The sequence below is a fragment of the Hyaena hyaena genome, unplaced genomic scaffold, assembly GCF_003009895.1.
Source record: "Hyaena hyaena isolate Hyena2069 unplaced genomic scaffold, ASM300989v1 scaffold_249, whole genome shotgun sequence".
NCBI classification, from domain to species: domain Eukaryota; kingdom Metazoa; phylum Chordata; class Mammalia; order Carnivora; family Hyaenidae; genus Hyaena; species Hyaena hyaena.
This window is the reverse complement of record NW_024080880.1, coordinates 1,934,905-1,953,202: the sequence shown is the minus strand read 5'-3', so window position 1 is coordinate 1,953,202 and position 18,298 is coordinate 1,934,905. Positions and strand designations below refer to the sequence as shown.

The 18,298-nt window shown below is 38.2% G+C and overlaps 1 pseudogene; it reads right to left on the bottom strand.

Moving 5' to 3' along the window:
• Positions 1 to 7,650: 7,650 nt before the first annotated feature.
• On the bottom strand, positions 7,651 to 9,235 carry LOC120240072 (annotated as a pseudogene).
• Between the last annotated feature and the right edge of the window lie 9,063 nt (positions 9,236 to 18,298).

Below are 18,298 nucleotides of genomic sequence, written 5' to 3'. Positions count from 1 at the left end.
CCTGGAACACAGTACTTTAGTCCACCTGGCCAAGGTGGTTTTACCTGTTAGTAATTTAATCTGCTGTTGCAATATCTAATTCTTCCTTTCTACCATCCCTGCAAAGCTACAGGTTTTAGAGGAAATGGGGCCTCGATTTAGTGTCATGTTCTTTTGCCCAGTTTTGCATATCATACCCTTTGAAATATGACCCTAATTACTATCTATTTGATGAGAGGATTCACACATGGTTCTCCGTTTCTCTAATCTCCTAATACTGGCAGCCTGGTTTGTGTGGCAACAAGGGGAAGCTTGGGTTAGGCTTCACTCAGAGGGAAGGAGCCAATAAAATTGGCCAGTCCTTCATATGTTGGGAATTCCTGTGGGCGGCCTCAAACTCCTTTGGCAGTTGTGTTGTTTAATACATGCAGAACATGCTATTACTGCATCTACCAAGTAACTGTATTTCTAGGACAATCTGGCTAGTTGGTAATATGTGATCCCACTCATCTATTGAAGTGGTTACTCTTTCTATGCATCAAATCTGCTGTATCTGCTAATGGGTCAGTTATGGGCATATACCCAAGCTGGGCATCGGTTTCTTAATTGTTAGAGGTGGTCACTGCCTTATGAGCCATAATGTGAATGACAATGGGGACTGCCTCACGCTCCTACAGGTGAACCCAGATGCCTCTCCATGCATCCTAGCCCCACAAGGGCCCACTCATGAATCATCAAGTCCTTGGACTTCCCATTGTCCAAGCCATAGGATTAATCCCTTTAGAACAGCCCAACTGTCAGTGCAAAGGGATAATAGCCAGGGCTCCTAAGTGATCACCAAACCTCACTGAGGTTAGTCTATTGGCTGTTGTAGTTTATTTCTTCCTGAGAAGCTCCACCTGGAGAAGCCCTGTGGGAAGCTCTGTTGGGAGCTGCTGCTCTATGAGGGTCTGTTGGCTTTCTGCTCCATTCCAGAGTTGAAACGAAAATTCTAGGGGCACTCCCCTCTTCTATTGTCTTTGCCACAGTGCTCAACTCATACCTCCCAGAGTCATGGACCCACCTAATTTAAATAGTAGTCATGTTGACAGAAGCCCAGAGCTTTAATCTGTTTTGCTGGTATTTGTCTTTCTCAAAGGTTGCTTGCTGCTCTGCTCCTCGGTTGCACACATGTTCTTTCTGTACTAAGCAGCATGAAGGGCAGAGGTACCATGCTCGTTGGGAAATTAAAGTCCTCTAAAAACCCCAAATACTTACAAAGACATGCATCTCCTTTACATTCTTAGAGGTTTTATATGCTTGGATCTTATCAAACATAGCTTCTGGGACAACATATATATTAGTCAACAAAATGACTTCTAAAACTCTATAGTGATGCTTGGGCCTTGAATTTTCAGTGAGTTTACCACCCATCGTTTTCTTTGTGAGATGTTCCACAATTTCCTGTAGAATGTCCTGTGGTAGAGACTGGTCTTCACCTGTTAATATTCTATCACCAATGCAATGAGTCCATTTTACTGATGCAGAGGAGAGCAGGGATAGATAGCAGGCTACCTTCTCATGACAAACAGTGGAGCTGTGCAAATAGAATTGGAGAAACACTTGAAAGGATTATTACTGTCCCTCCCACATGAAGGCAAATTGATCTTAGTTATCAGTAAACTGTACTTGTCAAAGACTTTTCCATGAATCTCCTTGAAGATGAAGGACTTTTGCAGGAATACTATTTGCCAAAGCATCAGAGCCAAATAATAACTGTATGCAAATGACAAAGGACTTTAAAATGGCCATGGTTAAAAATCTGATGAGAGTTTAATGCAGTTGACAAGGGAATTAGATGATATCTGCGACATGCATTTTAAAATTATAACTGGTTTATCATTACATAATGATATAGTATAATTATTATACCAGGACATATCAGTCTTTTAGGAATTTCACACAAATATACCCTACAGAAAGTTTAGCATCACTTCTTACTTGACAATTCTTCCCATGAAATTTAACATACAAACAAAGCTATATAATTGTAAGAAACTTAGCTCTTATAGTAGAGAAGACCCTGTTTTTCTTAAGAAGTCAATGATCTGATAAAGACAAAGCACAGAATCTTTGTTTCCTAGGAGGATTACATTAAAGATAAGGGAAAACATTTGCTCACAATTTAACAAAAGACCTGACTAAAAATAAGTAGATCATAAAATGTATGACCCACAAGGAACTGGTATGGCTATAGTCCACCCCTCATACAATGACAATGAGCCAATCAGGAATGGACAACCCAGCACCTAGAATTATCCAGCCAGTAAGGATAAGTTCTGAGAAGGAATGATGGAGGTGGGGAAGGGGGCAACCAGAACCTTATAAAACAAGGACCCTTGCCTATGTAGGCAGGTATTCACTTTCAAATGTCCCCTCTTTGTAAAGAGAGCTTTCCTACTATTCTTCCTTCCTAATCATATATTCTTTTTGCCTGCTGCCCATTTTGTGTCCACCTCTTAATTATTTGAAGTGGTGAGACAACGAATCCCGGATATTGTGTTAAAAAAATCCTGCAACATATAGATGTATATAAACATACTGACTGACACAAACTGAAACCCCATAGCCTTCATTCCAAAACTTTAGCCATAAGTCAGGTATCCACTCGTATGGTATTTGTGATCTTATGAAGGCTGTGCATTCGATTTTTGAGTAAGAGAACTTCTCTAACAGTCTGGGTTTTTAAAAATTATTTATTTTGAGAGAGAGTGTGTGTGAGCATAAGCAGCGGAGGGGCAGAGAGAGAGAGATTGTGTGTGTGTGTGTGTGTGTGTGTGTGTGTGAGAGAGAGAGAGAGAGAGAGAGAGAGAGAGAGAGAGAGAATCCCAAACAGGTTCTGCACCAGTACCCTGGAGTCTAATGTAGGGCTTGAATCCACAAACCTTGAGATCATGACCTGAGCAAAAACCAAGAGTCAGACACTTAACCAACTGAGCCACCCAGTTGCTCCTTCAACAGTGTGAATATTAAATAGCCTCCCCCCAACCAACCCTTTTTTCTTCTTGAGTCTCTGTGGGCAATGTTTTGGTTATCTTCTCGTGGGTATACATTTCAAAGACATGATAAGATTTACAACTTCAAGGGACAGAGAAATAATGTAAGTTTTCCCATATGTCTTTGGGGATAATTGCGATTTAAAATACTCCTTTTGTATTTAGAGTCAGACAGAATAGAGTATTTCTGATTTCTCCCTATCAATCACCATAACATCCTCCTCTTCATTCTCATTCTTCCAATCACCATCTTTTAGTATCCCAATTAGGCTTTGTCACAAGTGCCTGCACCTTAAACTGTAGCAGTTTGTGCCCTCCCAGTTTTGCTAAACAGCATGCTAAATTCTTCCAATTTATTATTCTGCTCTTCCAACTTGTTTGCCAGCCACAAGCTAGCAGAATAATGGACAATTGCATGCCTTTTTCTAACTGCAACTTTTCTTCCAACTTTCTAAGTCAAGTTTTAGCTTCTAGTTGGCCATCCATGTCTAGGGGATGGCAACAGCAGGAACCAGCCCACTGTAGTGGCCATTCCTCTTCTTTCTTTGTCACAGTGCACTGTGTTCTCAAACAAGCAAATGAAAACAGCGGGCATTTTCCAAGTGTGTATATACCAACACACAGTCCACTGGCATCTAACATAAGAGCTACCCGCCTCCTCAGGCAGACAGTGGCTAACTTGGAATTTCCCCTTCAGATGCTTTGTTTCCAAGGTTCATGACTTTGGTCTCCTGCCTGACTCACCAATTGTTGGTTTGCAAACTGGTCCTGTACAGAAGGCAAGAAGTCAAAGAAAGAAGCAGACCACTCCAGATTGATAAGGGGCAAGTTTAATAAGCAAGGGTACTTTTGAGGCTTGTTTGAGCAGCTGTAAAACTAGTAGATTTCTGTACCTAGTTGCCAATTCCTAAAAGTTTATATAATGGCTTTAATTGGGTTCAGTCACATACATTGTTCATATGGTCTTAATGCCTCATTTCTGTCTCAAGGCTATGTCTTTGGGGAGGCTTCTGAGAACAGAGAAGGCAAACGGAGTGTATATTCCAAGGATAAAGCAGGGGGTAGGAGGCTCTGATTGCTTAATTTCAACTCAAAGGTCAATCACTGGTCATATCATCATCATCATCATCTTCTTCTTTTAAATTTATTTATTTGTTTTTGAGAGAGACAGAGAGAGAGAGAGAGACAGAGAGAGAGAGAGACAGAGAGAGAGCAAGAGAGTGGCAGTGAGAGGGAGAGAGAAAATCCTAAGCAGGCTTTGACAGCACAGAAACTGACACAGGGCTTGAACTTATCAATGGTGAGATCATGACCTGAGCCAAAACCAAGGGCTAAGTGCTCAACTGACTGAGCCACTCAGGCACCCCTTGCAATTCTAGACTGAAATTCATTAGACTGCTGTTGCTGAAAGATGACAAGGTAACCTAGTTGTCAGACTTCTCGGTTTTAGGTGCAGTTAGACCATCCTACCTACATAGTTTCTGATGAGGTTTTTGGGGGTCACAGTAGGGTTCATGGGATCCAGAGCCAATGACCATGAAGGAATTCTTGAAGATGTCTTTGGTGGAAAAGTGTGATTTTATTGAAGCACAGGGACAGGATCTGTGGGCAGGGAGAGCAGCCCTGAGACCATGAAGAGAGATGGGTTTTATACTATGAAGTTGGGGATAGGTAAAGTCCAGGGGAGGTTTCCAGTGAGATTTTCATATGCTAAAGAAGACTCACAGGATAGTGAAGGCCTAGCTATCGTCAAGCTAAGGTTGTTTTCCCTCTAGCAAAGTATTAGCCTTAAGATAGTAGGAAGTTCCAGGATGAACTCATCAGCCTCAAGTATTTGTCAATGGGCTACAGGTTATAAGGGAATTTGAGTTCTATCTGCCATTTCCTACTGACTTTGTTTCCCATATCAGTTTCTGCTAGATTATTCCACCTCTCCAGGGTAGTTGTGAGATGAGGCCAGGCTTCTATTACTTGTTGGAACCTAGATGAGTCTCTCTACTGAAACCAAAAAAGAGTATAATACTCCTAACTCACCTAGTAATTCATCTTTTCAACTTGGCCACAGAGATAACTTGTATGGGGTAGGACCAGTGTATTAATTAACCTTGCGTTTCAACACCATACCTCTTCTACCTCTGTCTCCTTCAGGATCTAATCAACATGAAACAGTTTCAGGATATTAATAGGTTATATTCTACATAAAGTTAAAATACTTTATCAAGATATTCACCATGTGATTTTTTTTTTAAATTTTTAATGTTTTTTTTTTTTTTTTTTTTCTGAGAGAGAGAGACAGGCAGCATGAGCAGGGGAGGGTCAGAGAGAGAGGGAGACACAGAATCCAAAACAGGCTCCAGGCTCTGAGCTGGCTGTTAGCACAGAGCCTGATGCAGGACTCGAACCCACGAACCATGAGATCATGACCTGAGCCGAGGTCGGACGCTCAGCCAACTGAGCCACCCAGGTGCCCCTCAACATGTGATTTAAAAATCATAATCTGCAGTCTAAGGTTCTCTGTGTTACTATGAATGTTTCTAAGGTGTGCCAAAAAAGGGCTGACAATTGCCTGTGTGTATTGCATTCAGATGTGTGAATCTACACTGTTACTTCTGAAATTTAGTTTTATCTTAAAAGTCAGTCTTGGAGATAAAGAGCTTAATGATGTATTTATAAAGATCTTGGCTTACTAGAGAACGTGAGGTAAATTTTGCCTGTCAGATGAGCAACCTAAAATTTCTAGCTACAAAGGGATTTCAGATTTTGAGTAATCTGTCTAGACAAGGCTAATTATAGAAAGTGACTGTTACTTCTCTAATGTTAAGTTTGAAATTTGAGAATGAAAAATGAATATTATTTATTCAGATGCACTACTTCAAGTAATATACTTCACCAAGAGGCTGGTTTCACATCCATATATCAGACTGCCTTGTGAATATTGCCCTTTTATTTTTGCAGGATTTTCAAAACTTGTTAATGGGTTTCTGGTTTTCTGATAGGAAATTTTAATGTGGTAAACTAATAAACATCATGTGTATTTTCTGCTGTTAATGAAGACATGATACATTCAGAAACGTATTTTTTTTAAAAAAAGACAAAAAACAAGACCAGCTTCCAGAAAGAGGCTTCACAAGGAAAAAACCAGCCCAAATTCTATTTCTCTCACTCAGAAGTGGCCTTTAGCACAAATCAGCAACCCCTCCAACACACAAAAGCACTGCCATTTGCCTTTGCAAGCAGAACATAGAACACATGCCTTAGTTAACAGGTTACTTTGGTGCCCACCTGGTCCAGTTTAAAATATTTGTTTGAAGATCCAGCTTGTATGTCCTCCATAGGTACACTGAAGAGTAAGCCATGTATTATCCCATTATTTTGTAAATGGCAGCTCTTGTAGCTGAAGCAAACCATTAAGATTATAAAGAGCTCTCTCTTGAAAGAAATTCTCAGATGAAAATATATTAAGGAGAAACCCTGAAAGTTAAACAAACCTTTCTGTTTCACTAAAATGGTGGGATCAAGGTAGAATGTCTATTCTGAAGAACAGTTCCAACTGTCTTTCCATAAGAAAAGGCCAAATTGTGGTGGACTCATATAATTTAAAAACTAAGCCAATAACAAATGAAATATACACCTTAAGATACTATAAAACTTAATATAATGTCAGGGCTTATGGAAAGGGAAATAGAGTTCTGTGTTTTTGGTTTTGTTTTTTTTCCAAAAAAGGAATCTGTAACACAGACTTAAGGCAAAAACAAAACAAAACAAGCCAGAACTCTGAATATCTATAGCACTCCACAGACTCAATGCACAGAGCACCACACAAGAATGAGTTACATATCAGTGATTCAGTGATTATCATCAGGTGAGTAACTGGCTGGAGACTTATATTTTCCACAACAGAAGTCCTGGGTCAAAAATGTGTTAAAAGCTTATAATGTCATCAAGGAAAAAAAAGTATGAGAGGATATAGGAAGAAAAGCCTGCTTAGGTCTATTATAGACATGATATTCAGTGGCATAAAAATAGTACCTTCCATAGAGTCCCGCAGATGGGGCAAAACCTATCTTCCAGAACTTAACATGGGAAAGATAAATTCACTTATAAATATAGCATCTCCCATATTTGAATGATAAGTATGTTCAATCTGGTGCTGTAAGTTAAGAAAATGTTGAGAATACATACAAGTAAAGCAAAATAAAAACAAAAGGCTAATCTTAAAAACTGGATAATCCATCTGTTCTAAGGCAAAGTAGCTATAATCCTGACCATTACTATATGATGTAATCCATAGAAGGAAAGAAAGGCCCAGAAAAAAAAAAAAATCTTCATTTTGTTCAGTACTTGGGTTTGATGTTATCCTAGGAAAAAGTGATAATTCAATGAACCTTTCACACATACAACTGAAAATCCCCTTCTGATTTCAAACAAATTTAAACAATAATCTTTCTTGGCTAATTTTTCACCTATGCCAGACACAACTTCTATGTACAGGATCAGTTCAAATACCTCCTCCCCTTGTGAACATTCAGGAACATTCTACAATTCCAAGTGCCTTAAGAAAGAGAATGATTCTGAAGTGCTAGTGACGTAAGTGATCTGAGGAAGCTGAGTTGCTCTTCACACTGATGGGAGTCAATCAGGCAATGGCGATTCGTTTTTCCTCAGGTTTTTTTCTCCAACTGCAGGATCAGTTTGTGCAGTGAGTTGTAGATCATTGAGTAGCCCCTACTTGTGAGATGCAGAAAATCAAACATGTTGTGGCAGGAGATGGCACCATCGAAGTGCACCAAGCCCCCATCTGTATTAAGGAGCTGAACATTGCCAGGCTTTGGCAGGGCTATATTGAATTGGTTCACCTTGGCATTCTTTTGCCTCAAAGGGGTTGGGCTTCTCACCTCCAGGTAACAAACATAATACGATGATTTTGGCCTGTGGCTGCCTTGTGTTAATAAAGTTGTACAGTAGCTGTTGGGAATCATTCTGAACTCACTAGTTGAGAAAACTCCTTGTGAGGTTAAGGCAGGTTTGCAAGGCTCTTGCCATCAGATGACAACCAATACCCACCCCTACTCAATTGTTTCTGCTTGAGCACTGACCCTCAAGGCACCTTGTTGATTTATCAGGAGTGGCTTTTTCTGGCCTTGATATGCTGATTGCACCCTGTGAAGTAACCTATTGTAGGAACTTCTTTTGTGATTATGGAAGCAAACATTTGTGTTTCCTGAAAAACCTATTTTTCTTAATACTTCCCCTTAAGCAAACAGGCTATTGACCCCGGCTCACAAAAACTAACTTTGCCTTTGCTATGCTAAAAACATTGTCTTGTATTTGAATGCTATAGGATAAGCATCTAAATCACCCACCTCAATTACTATTGGTAAAGGTTATGCATGAGTCTTCTACAAATCTATGTTCTGGGAAATTCTTCCATATCAAAGAAATTTATCATCAGAAATCATTGTCTAAGGCAAATGCCACTTGTGTGCCATCCCCAAAACACTTAATTATAAAATAAAGTTGAAAGTCAGTCAGAGCACATATGCCTGCCTGGTGACCAGAAATATTCTGGTGTCTCTCTCATCCCTCTTGCTGACACCGTCCATCCTTCAGGGACCCCTGGGCCTGCTGGAGCCCGACTCCGGCAAGTAGCCTTGATTCCACTTCCTGCTTCTTCTACTGTATTTTTATGGTTGTTTGTTCTTAGCCAGATGACAATGACCTTAGGTTTAATAATCTCCAGTTCTCAGTCAGTTAAGCAACTGACTTGATTTTTGGCTCAGGTCATGATCTCATAGTTTGTGAGATTAAGCCCCCTGTTGGGCTCTGTGTGCTGGTGGTGCGGAGCCTGCTTGGGATTCTCTCTCTCTCTCAATCTCTCTCTCTCTCTCTCTCTCTCTCCCTACAACACATGCATGCTCTCTCAAAATAAACAAATGAACTTAATCAACAATAATAATCTCCAATTCTCCATTCTTTAATCTCCATAAAACATGTTTTGTATCTCCCTCAGTTCCAAAATTCAGAGCATGAATTGCACAAAAACTTTTGCCATATCTCATATTGCTACATTAATTGAACCCTGGAATCCCCTACAAACAGTACATCCGGTTATTTGTGTTTATGGTGTAGGATAAATCTGTTGTCCTGAGACATCATGTGTTATCTCCTTGAATATCTTCCACTGCATGTGCAATAGTGGTTGGGTTTCAGTCTCGGCTCATTCTATGCTGAGGCTGAACGTCCCTGCAGGCCCCAAGTGCCTGCAGCATGGACTGGTGACATGTCTGTTGCTCACTCAGTCCCTGTGGCATGTTCCTCAGCCCAGCACCAGCAGCAGCTCCTCCTGTTAATGGGATCCTTGCTCCCTCCCTCCCTGTCTCCTTCCTGCCTTCCTCTCTTCTTTCCCTCTCCTTATTTCCCTCCTTTCTCTCCTCTCTCTCTCCCTCTTCCTCACTTTGTCTTCCTCTTTTTCTTTCTTTCTTAGCATGAAACTCAGGGGAAAATTTAGCAGTATTTAAACTTTTTTATTGTGATAAAAATATAACATGATCTATCCTCCTGACAAATTCTAAGTGTATAGTACATTATTCTTAACTATATGTATAATTGTTGTACAGCAAATCTCTAGAACTCTTTTCATCTTGCATGACTGAAACTCTAGACCCATAAACATCAATTCTCCATTTCTTCTTCCCCACAGACCCTGACAATCACCATCCTACTTTCTGCTTCCATGAGTTTGATTACTTTCTATATCTTCTACAAGTGGAATTGCACAGTAATTGTTCTTCTGTGACAGGCTTATTTCACTTAGCATTATGCCTCAAGGTTAATCCATATGGTAGCATATGACATGTTTTCCTTATTTTTTTAAGTCACTTTGATGGCTATCTGCAGTTCTGGTTCTCTGAAGCTGCCACAAATGGCCCAGTTCTGTCGGAGGCCGCGCTGGCTCCAACAGGTCCAGGGGTCCCTGAAGGATGGACGGTGTCGGTGAAAGAGAGTGAGAGAGCCCCGAGATCCTTTCTGATCACCAGGCAGGCATCTCTGTCCTGTCGGTTTTGGTGTCTTTATTTATAGGTCAAAAGTTAACATGTCATCAGGAAATGGAATGTTTACAATGGATAGCTCTTTGTGATAAGGTGTTTTTGGAAAATGTACAGAAACAGGTTTTACAGAAGTCTTCTTGCAGAACTGCCCCAATTATAGTGAGGTTGAGTAACTAAGAAAATAACAAGGTGTTCACATTATAATAACACTAAGATTAAGTCATAGGTTTGTAGATACTCTTATCCATCCTCATGACAGCTGCCAGGGTAAGGGAAGGTGTTTGTGGAAAGTAGGCCTTAGGGAAGGGGCTGCTCTACACCATCAGTTAGCAAAGTTGTTTGTACTAACTTATCTTCTGCCCTTATCTGTTCCTTCTCTCTAAGTTAGGCTCTTTGTCTCCGGGCAAGACTTGGTTTTCCAGTTATATGCTTTACTGCACCAGAGAGCCAACCATACCTTTAAAGAGTTTAGCTTATTTCCAATACATAGAATAGCCTCTTTGAGTGCATTTACCTTTGTGTCTACTTTTATGATTTCTTGAATAGCTAGGGCATGAAAGACATTTTTGGTTAGTTGATTTGCATGTTGAGCTGTATGAACATCTTGGACTAATGCAACAGTAGAAACAGAATTGTACATGTAAAGGTCAATCTTTTATGACTAGGGGTCATTAGCCTGTTCATAGCTCAAGGGAAAGTATGGAGGGAAACAGGAGCTGCTGGAGTCACGATGTCTGTTCCCATAATCAAAAGAAGAAGTTCCCACAATAAGTTCCTTGACAAGGTGCAATCATCATACCAGGGCCAGAATAAGGGGACAAGTCACTCCCGATATTGATCAACAAGGTACCCTAGGGGTCAGTGCTCAAGCAGAAATAATTGAGTGGGGGTGGATATCGGTCATCATCTGATTGGCAAGAGACCGTGCAAACTTGCTTTAACCTCACCAGGAGTTTTCTCGACTAGTGGGCTCAGAATGGCTCCCAACACAGTTCTCTTTTGTTCTCTGCACTCCCCAGACTTCTAGAGGATGATGAGTCCCTTTAGTGCTCTAAGTCAGGCAAGACAGATGCGAGTTACTTGGGAAGCCCCCTGAAAAGCCAGAATATTGGAAGCATGCTTTGTTCTTTTCTCCCTTCAACTCCCCAAGGGAGAGGATACCAAGTGGTATTGGCCTCTGTCTGCTGTACTGTGGGTCTTTGGAGCAGCAGCAAACTGCCAGCTCTCTTTTTTATTTTCAGAGGCCACCAGACATATAGAGCTTGCCACCATGTGCCAGCACTCCTTATCAGGTGAGACAGAAAGCACAGCCTTGGACAACCTCTTCCCCTGATACCCAGATCATTGGATGTACACTCTCTTTTCCTCTTTGGGGAGAAACTAGAAACTGGGAGCTGCAATTTTCTTCTGCTCATTCCATACTGAGCTAGGGAAGGGACCATGGTGAATAAGTAATGTACTAGTCCAAACTTTGCCCATGTTCTTATTTAACCTCAGCCTGGTGCTATTTCCTGTCCAATCAGATTCAAGCAAGACAGGTAACATGTCCTTGCTTAGCCTCATGAAAAGACTTCACATTAGAGATGTGTCTCAATCTTCTCTTTCCTTCACCAGGGGTGAAGCTGGGAGCTGGGAATTTTCTCCCAATTGTGCTGCACTGATCTTATGGGGGTGCCTATGGAATGAGCACCATACATTTACCTGCCAGCCTTGATGTGGCTGATTTTATGCTTTCCTGGGGTATAGGAGCCTCTTAATTCTTTTCTGGATTTCTCACAAAAGAAATTGGTGCATGTATTATTGTTGAATTGGCATCAGCATGGGCAGAAGGAGGGAAAAAACTTCCTATTCTACCATCTTTCTACTTGTGTATTCTATAGACAACATAAACTCAACTTCAAACCCAGAAGATTCACACTGGGTATTTGAAATCTTTTCCTCTTCTAGGTGCTGTCTAATTTCTAAATTTCAGTCACCAAATCCAATGGATTCTACTTTCCTACTTTTCCTGAAATTCCTTCCCTTCTCTCTAGCTCCATTCTTACCATAAAACTACAAATCATTTCCTGCCTGGATTTCTCCAATTACTTCTTGCATTTCATGCTGCACCAACCCTTCTAGTTCACTCTCTACATTGTAGCCAGAGTGTTTTTTCAAAATAAATATCCGATTTTCATCTTTCTAATTAAGAGTTTTTACTGGCTCTCCATTGATTTTTATATAAAATTCTAAGCTTTTAAATTAACTTAGCATGATCTTGGGCTGACCAATGTAATCAATATCATTTCTTAAGATCACCCTTGAAAGAACTCTTCTTCCTTCTCCTCCAATTTTACTGTTCTATGATGAATTACCATCATAGGGCTCAACAACCCAACATCATTGGTATACTTCTCTGGTCTTGAAGTGGGCTGTTGACTGAAGCTGGAGCAGTCTCAGTACTTCTTTAGGAATCTGGGTAAGAGATTGGCCTAGGTTGGTGGCCAAAGTTGTGGAACTTGAAGTATAGGATTATAGTATAGCAGTCATTTTTCTACTTCTACAGAAAAAGCTAGTCTGAAAGGTTCCAGTAAATATTCAGAGCAAAGTGAGTGGAATATATAGAGACTGAGTCCTGTTGGCATTTGAATTAAGTGTTCCTGTTACTTGGTAATATCTTTCAACTGGTTTCCTGAGTTAATACATTCTCCTTTTCTTTAAGGTAATTCAAATTGGATTTTTTAAAACCCTTAACAGATCTGATTAATATAGATGCCTAAATTAAAGGGAGTTATTAACCTAAAGCAAGGTTTACAACATTAAAATTATGAGAGAAGATTTAAATTAAATGTCTAACCCACCCACAGAGGTTTAGTTCTTCTCCAAATGTAAAAAAATGAGCTAGATAAAGATGTTAAAAAGAAAGCCCAATGAAATTTTGTTGAGCCTTCTATTTTAAAGGCAGTTAAAATTAACATGATTAGAAAGAAATTATCATGTATGAACCTTAGTAAAGAGAATGATTTAGAAGTGTGGGACCATTACAGGAATCCTCCCAAGCTTAAACCATAGCAAGTAAATCTTGTTAAAATTCCAGAACTATGGTGAGCATTTGATTGCATTAATATAGTATTAAACCAAAAGGAGACAAATAAGCTTTGTTCTTTTCTCTTAGAATTCTGTGTAGTTTCTGAGGATGCTCTGTTATAAAGAATGAAGAAAAATTATAAGTCAAAATACCACTCTTTTACTAAGTAGGTTGGTTCTTAGCTATTATGAGTCTCTCTAGTAAGCAGAATCTCTTCATTCCTTGGATCCAAATCCAGACTGTGGTACATCTGACCCATGAATGCTATATAAGACTAAGTCACTGGATGGTAGCTTCATAAACACTCCACAGATTCCTTTTATATCTTGTAAATTGCCCCGTCTCTGATTCATTGTCTATACTTCTATTTGGGGGAGTTTTTAAAGAATAAAATCTTATTTTTAACACTAACTTGCTTAAATGTAGTCAATGTTTACTATTAGTCCCCAAGCTAAATTATAAACCACTAACAGAAATCACACATCTCTACTTTCTGCTTGGATATTACTTTCTTTAGGGGGTTTTTCTTAGCTCTTAGCATTGGGCTGTATACGGTCTCCCTTTATTGTAAGGCTATATCTCCAAATGAATTCTCTGATTGTCACCATTTCCATATTCAACTGTAATTCCTTAATAGTTCCCCAATAGAATAGAAGTCTTTGAAATTGTAGATTTGGTTTTTTTCACAACTATTTTCACCATTTGTTTAGTACAGTGTATGAAACATATTTGATATACACACTCTTCTTTAACAAATAAAGTTAGAAAAATAATCACACTTTTTAAAAAGTAAAAAAAAATTAAGTAGGCTCCATGCCCAATATGGGGCTTGAACTCAGGACTTTGAGATCAAGAGTCACATGCTCTACTTGTCAGCCACACACGCCCACATTTTTAACTTAAATATGAAAAGCTTGGTTAGGCTACCAAATGGTATATTCAAGTTGTCCTTTGCTTTTCAAGACTAAAGATATCTAGTGAATGTAACTCTCCTACTTTGTCTAAGGAATTGATGCTCATCTGATAAAAACTATCAGAACCAATTAGGGATATTAAAATTCTCTGTGGATCTTGTCTTGAAATTCTGATCTCTTCTGAAGTGATGTAACTATTATATTGCCAGTGAATTAAAGAAAAGAGATCATTCTATAATCTTAAGGTTACAGCCAAATGCATAATGTTTAATTTTTTACTTTCCTTAGGTGAGGGTGAAACAGTGTGATTACATTTCATCTGAAATCTAAAATTAGCTCAAACCAACATGTTCTCTTTAAAAGGGTAAAAGGAAAATGATGTAATGTTTTGTATGTCACATTAAATTCTGCTAGTAGTCTTTGTAATGACATATCTTGTGATTTTGTGTGTGAACTTTTACAAAGGAAATGGAGCATCGAACGGGCAATATCCAGTTAATTTGCTAATCAAATGAGCAAAAAGAGCTTACACCTAAGAGAAAAATATATTATATTTTACTATAAAATATAATAATAAAACTCTCAAAAATATGCATGGTTATTTTTGGTGATTGACACGATGGGTGAAGTAACTTGATATTCTGCTATGATGTTGCACCTGAAATAATAAATGCAAACAAATATGAATTACAAGATAATTCGACTGTTTATAACCAGTTTGGGAAACATATCTATTCATGATATTAATTTGTCCAATGAGATGAAATGAGGATCTCCTGGTAAATAGAATTTTTTTAAGTAAAAATATAGATCCCAAGTCAATTAAGACTAGAAGTTTTGAATTTTCCTTTAATCATTCAATTTGAATCAAATTAAGAATAGAGCAATCTTTAATTGCATTCTGCAATTTAATTTCATTCTGGCACTTTAAGAAGTACCAGATTCCACATTTATAAAACTTATTTGGCCATTTTTGATTGTCAAGAATTGATTTGATTATTGATCAATAAAAAATGATTTATTACTGTAATGCAATATTTATTACTGTTTGCAATATGAAATGTAGAGAGTGGAATTTTTGAGGAAATTTTGTACTTAGGTAGCTAATGTTTCTTAATATCTTTGGGGGTTAGGTGAGTTGATGAATTGATTTTCCTGAGTAATTTCTTCCAGAAAATATTTTAAAATGCATTTTACTTTATTTTTGGTAGATGGGTGTTTTTGGTAGATGGGAAAATGTATTAAAAGAACTTGAAATGTGATAACGTGCAAGGCACAAAACAGTGGATGAGAGCAAGTCTTTGAGCAGCAGAGTTCATTTTATCCCAAATTGTCCCTTCAGTTAATTTTTAATTAAACAGATTTCAATTGTTTAATTGAGATAACTGCAGGTTCATATATGGTTTAGGAAATTTTATACCTAGAATGTCCTTGTATACTTTGTCCAGTTTCCCCCAGTGGTAACATTTTGCCAAACTATACTACAATGTCATAACTAGAACATTGATATATATACAGGCCCTTGAATTTTTATAAAAGCCTGAAATATAATTATTTTATTTGATAATTGTTTCCCCTTTCATATAGTTTCCTGCTGCAGGACCAGTATTGAAACTGAATATAAATAATATTTATAAAAATCAGTATGATTGATAACTTGGAATCATTTTATTTGTTTGAATAATATTTTGTATATTACTAAGTACACAGCAACCACAAAAGGCAAAATTTTTCTCTTTTTCTCTCTCTTTCTGTAGATGTAGGTATAGTTATAGATGTGATTAGTTTTTAATGCCACAGAATAACATTCAAAATCAAGAGTGGAGGATGACAGCAGGATCTGTCATTCATTCTCCAGATGACATGGAACATAGATGGTGCAGTGTTCAAGATACAGACGAACACATAACTAGATGAAAATCTACTGCACCTGTCTGCCAGACATCAGTTACAGTCCCAGTGTGGATACACCCAAAAAACTCCCTTTGATACTTGTGATAACTGAGCTGTTTCTGGGGCAACTGGATGGCACAGTTGGTCAAGCAACCAACTCTTGATTTTGGCTCAGGTTGTGATCCCAGGTCATGAGATTGAGCCCAATGTCCAGCTCCACGTTGAATGTGGAACCTGCTTAAGATTCTTTCTCTATCCTTCTACCCCTCTCCCCTACTCTCTCTTTCTCTATTTTTTTTTTTCCAGTGAGCTATTTATTCACACTTAAAATGATCATTTTGGACTTAGAGAATTCAGCCAGCAGCTCACAGTCACCTTGGTCTTTGTAAGTTGGAAACAGTTTTATTCTTCTCAGGAGTTCTCTTTGATCAATAGTTTGGTACCAGTCTTCTTTCTGGTTAAAGTATTTTTATCAATTTATTTTGTTTTTCTTTTTTCTTGTATAAGTTCATATGTGTATATTTATATATGACATCATTTTTCTATTACAATAATTATGTAATATTCATTCTAATGATAATTTTGATATGTATGTTTTCTTTCATACTGAATTACTCTCTCAGAACTATTCTTTTTTTAAAAAAATTATTAAGTTTATTTATTTTCAGAAAGACAGACAGCATGAGCAGGGAAGGGGCAGAGAGAGAGGGAGATAGAGAGAGACTCCTAAGCAGGCTCCATGCTGCCAGCACAGAGCCTAATGTGGGGCTTGAATTCACGAACTCTGAAATGATGACCTGAGCTGAAATCAAGAGTCAGACTCTTAACTGACTGAGCTACCCAGGCACCCTACTCTGTCAGAACTATTCTTGATTGGAGTCAAAGCATGTAAAAAATAAATGTTCAGGATATTCCTTGCAACAACTTTACCAATGGGTTTGGATAACTTCTCCAGTAGACTTTCCTCATGACTCCAATATTTAATGAATAATTAACTTTATTGTTGTCTAGGAAATATTGGTGTCATTGTGGCCCTCATTGTTTCCTTAGTTAGGTAAAAAAGAAGCCAGTAACATGGCACATGGCTTTTGAAGAGTAATCAGTGCTTAAAACATTATTCATCTTTGAGCAACATTGTCACTGTTGGACATAGAGCAGCTACAAGTCCTAGCATCCTCTCAAGATTTGCTGCACTTTATTACATGAAATAGGAAAAAACCTCATGTATCATTATAGGTAGTTAGTATATACCTTTTTTTTCAAGCATATAGTTGAATCCATAAAAACTATCAAAGCATGTTTTCTGCTTCATTTCTTTTGCATAAAATGATACCAAGTAACTGTTTCACAGATATTTTGGGGATAACACTAAGTTATAATGTAATATTAACAATATTTAAGTATTACTAAGAGAATAGAAAATTAGGATATTTTAGGTCCAATATTTGTTTTTGTTTCTGATATCTAAGATCTAAGACATTCCTGAAAGATGGAAAATAGGTAGAAATTGGATAAAAGAAGGAAGCCACAGACCAAAATGTGGAATAATGCTTTGCTAACTCTTATTGCTTAGTCCTCAGCATTGAGAGTGGGTGCCTGCGGGACACCTAATTCCTCCCAACACCACGGATAGGACGGTGGGATGGGAGTAGGAGAATTAACATGCTCAGCATTTCTCCCCACACCGTATCTTGGGCCATGAGAGGCAACTATTTTATGCCTCCAGGAGTGAATATGACTTTGAGAATTTAGGTACAAATGTAGGGCAGATACAAATGTAGATCATGATAAATGGAAATATTTTGAAGCATTACAACCCTCAGGCCCAGCAGATATAGTAACTATCCAACAAATAACAGTACAAAGGTGAACACACAGCATAGAATCAATAAATATTTACAGAAATACAGTACCACAGAAGCCTGGAAAACTGAACACTAAACTAAAAGAAGAGGGGGACCATAGTTGATGAAGCATACAAAAAAATTCGGGATAAATATTGTCTGTGTGTACCATAATACACATGAGACTGTATTATCATGACAAAAAATAAGGCAACACAGATAATGTAAATGTAAGTTTGCTTATAAATACACAAGCAAATGAAAGAGCTCAAAATATGAGCCAAAAACCAAACAGGAACAAGGAGGAATGAGTAATGTATTGGCATGATTAAAGTGAAGAATGTTTCCAGAATGCAAAATATATTTCAAGGGAAGAGGCCTAAAGAGTGGGAACAGAATTCTTAAATTGGTCTAATGGAACTGAAAAAGAATATGAGCATAACACGCATCTACTTGTGCACATGCAGATACAAACACAATGACATAGTGAAATTTGAAGATACTAAAAATATAGAGA